The sequence below is a fragment of the Penaeus monodon genome, chromosome 41, assembly GCF_015228065.2.
Source record: "Penaeus monodon isolate SGIC_2016 chromosome 41, NSTDA_Pmon_1, whole genome shotgun sequence".
In the NCBI taxonomy this organism is placed as follows: Eukaryota; Metazoa; Arthropoda; class Malacostraca; order Decapoda; family Penaeidae; genus Penaeus; species Penaeus monodon.
Genome location: NC_051426.1, coordinates 24,208,016 through 24,213,015, shown reverse-complemented (window position 1 = coordinate 24,213,015; position 5,000 = coordinate 24,208,016). Strand labels below are relative to the sequence as shown.

The 5,000-nt window shown below is 43.4% G+C and overlaps 1 protein-coding gene across 10 annotated transcripts in view; it reads left to right on the top strand.

Moving 5' to 3' along the window:
• LOC119598693 (protein NDRG3-like) overlaps positions 1 to 5,000 on the top strand; it is a 160,886-nt gene that overhangs the window by 61,338 nt on the left and 94,548 nt on the right. For 2 of the 10 annotated variants that reach the window (XM_037948455.1, XM_037948451.1), the window contains exon 1: positions 1,422 to 1,589. The exons of 5 other annotated variants lie outside the window; for them this stretch is intronic. The gene's annotated coding sequence lies outside the window, so the exon portion shown is untranslated. Of the gene's footprint in view, positions 1 to 1,420; positions 1,594 to 5,000 lie in introns of those variants that run through there. 3 more of the 10 variants (XM_037948457.1, XM_037948454.1, XM_037948452.1) reach the window with 2 other exon arrangements.

Sequence of the window (5,000 nt, the reverse complement as noted above, 5' to 3'; positions counted from 1 at the left end):
AGAAGGGAGAAGGGGAGGAGAGGAGGAAGGGAGGAAGAAGGAGGGAGAGCAAAATGGTAATAGAAGAATGGGGAGGAGAAGAGGAAGAAGAGAGATGAGAAGAGGAAAGGAAGAAGGGAGAGGAAGATTGGGAGTGCGAAAGGAAGTGGGAAAGGGAGAGAAAGAGGAAGTGGGAGAGAGAGAGAAAGAGGAGGAAATGGGAGTGGGAGAAAGATAGGGAAAGGGAAGAGAGAGAGAGAGAGAGAGAGAGAGAGAGAGAGAGAGAGAGAGAGAGAGAGAGAGAGAGAGAGAGAGAGAGGAATTGAGAAACGGAGAGAAGAAAAAGAAGTCTCAGAGAACGTATAGAAAGAAAGAAAGAAAGAAAGAGAGAGTAAGGAAATAAACGTTTAACAAGAGAGGAGGTAGAGAAAATTATTTAAACGTTTAGCAAGAGATATGATTTCGAGAGAGAAAGAGAGAGAGAGAGAAAGAGAGAGAGAGAGAAAGAGAGAGAGAGAGAGAAGAGAGAGAAAGAGAGAAGTAAGAGAATAGAGAGAAAGAGAGAGAAAGAGAGAGAACAGAGCAGAGAAAGAAAGAGAAGAAAGGAGAACTATAAAAGAGAGAGAGAGAGAGAGAGAGAGAAAGAGAAAGAGAAAGAGAAAGAGAGAGAGAGAGAAAGAGAAAGAGAGAGAGAGAGAGAGAGAGAGAGAGGAATCAGAGGAATTAGGGACCTGGACCCCCGATAAGCAGCCGACGATAACAGTAGATAAAAGCCATAGGTGCAGCGATGCGGTGGAAAAAGGGGGGGGGGGGGAGAGAGGAATATGAAAGAGGGGAAGGAAAGAAAGAGGACAAGGAGAAGACGGAGAGGAGAGAAAGACAGGGGGAAAGCAGCAGGGAGTGAAGAAGGGAGAAAGAGGGAGAGGGAGAAAGAGGGAGAGGCTGAAGAATGGATAGGAGTGGGAGAGGTAGGTGGAAAGTAAAATGAGAATAGAAGAAGGAAGAGGAGGAGAGGGAGGAAGAGAGGAAAAGGTATAGAGAGGAAGAGGAGAGGGCGAATGGAGAGGAGGATTAGGTAGAACAAGATAATCGAATAAGAGGAAGGAAGGGAGGAAGAACGAGGGAGAGGAGGAGAGGAAAAAAGGGAGAGGAAGAGAGAAAAAAAAGAAAGGAGAAAGTAGAGGAAAGGTAGAAGAAAGAGGAGGAGGTTGAAGAAGGAGAGTTAAAAGAAAAGAGAGAAAGAGGAAAGGAACAAGAGGGGAGAGAAAGAGGAGAGAAAGAGGAGAGAAAGAGGAGAGAAAGAGGAGAGAAAGAGGAGAGAAAGAGGAGAGAAAGAGGAGAGAAAGAGGAGAGGAAGAAGGGAGAGCCGACGAGGGAGAGTTGGAGAGGGAGGGCGAGAAGGGGGGTGGGGGTTACACACGGGTGCCAGGCGCCACGCTGGTCCCGAGTCAGTCATCGCTCAGCCGTTGGGGTGTTCGAGCGCGGTCAGGAGGTGCCTCTCGTGCGTTCGTGAGTGTGTGTGTGTTGTAGCGTACGTGCGCTTACTTCTCCTTCTGGCCGATCCAGCCTGGGAATCTGTTCTCACCTGCTTGCGACTCTGCTTGGGGAAAGTGAGTGCGTGTTTTTTTCGTTTTTCTGTTTGATTTTTTCAAAGGGGGGGAATGCGTTGAGGAGTCGAAACGGGCGGTATATCGAGGCGGATAAATATGTCGCTTATCTCTCTGGCTTCGTCCTTTTATCTCTCCCGAGACGTTCATCCTTTGTGTGTGTGATTGCGTTCTATTCTTCGGGTTTGGGAAAATACTACGGTAGATTCCTCTTAATTCTTTATTTTTTACTCCCTTTTTTCAGGACTCTCGATCTCGCTTTATAATTAAACGGCAACTTTCCAGCTCCTGTTTATAAATATCTCTGTCGTTATTAATCCTCTTCTCGAGCCTAACCGGAGCAGGAGCAGGTGTGATAGGGGTGGAAGAGGCGAGGAAAATGTGCCAACGTTTTGCCTATTGCATAATTCATACGAACCGGGACGCAATACATGGCTGTTGTAACCGTGTGCTAATAAAGTCGTCTTTCCTGTGTCATCCTCGGGTGTGTTTTTTTTTCTCTTTTTTTCATGATTTTATGTTTTAGGAAACTGGGGAGAGGCAACGAGCGTAATTTTTTTTTCTCCCAAAAGGTTGGGTAGAAACGAGCGTATTTTTTCTTCTTCTTTTCTTTTCATTAGTTAAACGACGCCCCCGCTGTTAATTACGCGGACGTTGGGAAGCTTAGTGTATTATCTCTCTCTCTCTCTCTCTCTCTCTCTCTCTCTCTCTCTCTCTCTCTCTCTCTCTCTCTCTCTCTCTCTCTCTCTCTCTCTCTTTCTCTCTCTCTCTTTCTCTCTCTCTCTTTCTCTCTCTCTCTTTCTCTCTCTCTCTCTTTCTTCTCTCTCTCTCTCTTTCTCTCTCTCTCTCTCTTTATTCTCTCTCTCTCTCTCTCTCTCTCTCTCTCTCTCTCTCTTTCGAGTAACAAAGGATAAGGAACTCGCTGTAGAGTGCGGTAGCGTGTCGTATGATTTTTTTTTGTCTTTTTTGTCTTTTTTTCCGTTTTATTTCCTTTTTTCCCTTTTTTTCCCTTTTTTTCCCTTTTTTTTCCTTTTTTTTCCTTTTTTTTCTTTTTTCCCTTTTTTGTTACGAGGATCGAGCTCGTTCCGCGGAGGGAGATGAGCTGATGAATCTGGATCGGCGTCTGACTTAACATGTCTTCGTTCTCGGGGACTTCCTTTATTTTCCTGGTTTGACTTTCTTTCCTTTTGTCTGTCTGTCTGTCTGTCTTGTCATTTTTTTTCTCTCTCTTTGTCTTTCTCTTTGTCTCTTTTCTGTATGTTTTCCTGTTTCTGATTTCTGTTTCTGTTTGTCTCTCTCTCTCTCTCTCTCTCTCTTCTCTCTCTCTCTCTCTCTCTCTTTTCCTCATTATCACTGAGTATTACTCTCCCTCTCTCCCATCTCCCTTCTATCCTCTCCCTTTCTCTGTATCTCTATCCCCTAATCTCGCCCCTTCCTTCCCATCTTCTGTCGACATTTAAAGATTAAATTTGGCCTCACAGGTTCGTGTTGTTTTGACTAGAAGCGCAATTAATTCACACAGAGAAACAAAAAAAATAAATAGAAAAAAAAGAGGGAAAGGCAATTACTTAAAAAAAACAGTGTGTGTGTGTGTGGGGGGGGGGGGGGAGAGGGATTTAAGAGAGAGAGAGAGAGAGACGAAAATGAAAGGGTTATGACAATAGAAAACAGACAGAAGGAAGGCGATGCGCTACTGTGTTTCGACCGTGCGGCGGAGGGACCCGGAGTCTGGCGGGAAATTCGACTTGTTGGTCACGTGCCAAGAACTTTCCCGCGTGAATATGGCGGTCTTGTGGGGGAGGGGGGAGGGAGGGGAGGGGAGGGAGGGAGGGAGGGAGGAGGAGGTGGAGGATGAGGACTTCGAGGGAGAGGGAGAGGGAGAGGGACAAAGGGGAAGGTTAGGGGGTATAGAGGGGGGGAGGTGGCATCAGCTGAGAACTTGAGAAACAATTACGCGCTCAAAAAAAAAAAAAAAAAAAAAAAAAAAAAAAAAAAAAAAAAAAAAAAAAAAAACAGAGTGAGAGAGAGAGAGAGAGGAGAGAGAGAGAAGGAGAGAGAGAGAGAGAGAGAGAGAGAGAGAGAGAAATAGAGAGACTAGAGGAAGGCGAGAAATAAACGAAAGAGACAGGAGACGAGAGAAACGAGAAAAGAGAGATATAGACGAAAGGAACGATAAACAGACGAGAGAGAGAGAGAGAGAGAGAGAGAGAGAGAGAGAGAGAGAGAGAGAGAGAGAAGAGAGAGAGGATGAGAAGGTAGAGACAATTCGGAGAAAAATTCGGAAATTGGCAACCCATTCCTTGTTCACGCCGTCATCAAAAATTTATAACATGCATGATTTTAAAAATCCCCCCCCCCCTTTTTTTTATTATTCTCCCCAAACGAAATCGAACAGTTGATCAGTTTTTAAATCTATCATCAATCCATCTATTCACATAACAATCAATAACATCAATCTGTACCTAACAAGAGACGAAGCATCTCAACCCTTGAAAATTAGCTCAGCATTACGCAGGCATTCCCCCCCCCCCTCGCCCCGCCCCGCCCGTGCCAGCTAGCCCTTTGAGGGTTCGTGGGCGTAATAGGGCGCTCCTATTATTGATTCTGAACCCAGCTTATATGATGAAAGAAAATGGGACCGAACCCCAATTTTATATCACGGGGGGACTGCGAGAGATCGATTTATCTCGATTTTTATTATTTTTATTTTTATTTATTTATCTATCTATTTATGTATTTATTTATTTATTTATTTATTTATTTTTTTTTTTTGGGGGGGGGGGGTAGTGATGGATATTGGTTATTATATTTATTTTTGTGTGTTGTGATTTTAATGTGATTTTTTTTTCTATTTAAATATTTGATGCATTTTTATTGTTAAATGGATATGGGACGTAAAGCAATTTGGAGTTGATTTGCTTCATTCGGAATAGTTATGTGAAATGTGTGTGTGTGTGTGTGTGTGTGTGTGTGTGTGTGTGTGTGTGTGTGTGTGTGTGTGTGTGTGTGTGTGGAGAGAGAGTTTTGAGAGAGAGGAGAGAGAGAAGAGGAGAGAGAGAGAAGAAGACAGACAGTCTATACAACACAGACAGACCAGAGAAGGCGAAAAGCTCAGAAAACAGAGACTAAATAAAAATACAAACACATCCCGAGACATCAGACATACCAAGACAAAAGACATACCAAGCATACAGACATACACAGAGACTCGCTACCAAAACATACAGACATACACAGAGACATACAGACATACACAGAGACATACAGACATACACAGACATACAGACATACACAACAATAAAAAACATAAACAAAAGGACATAAACACAGAAAAACATAAAAGACATAAAAACGAGACAACAACATACAAAAACAAAAAGACATAAAAACCCCCCCAAAAATAAAAAAAAAAAC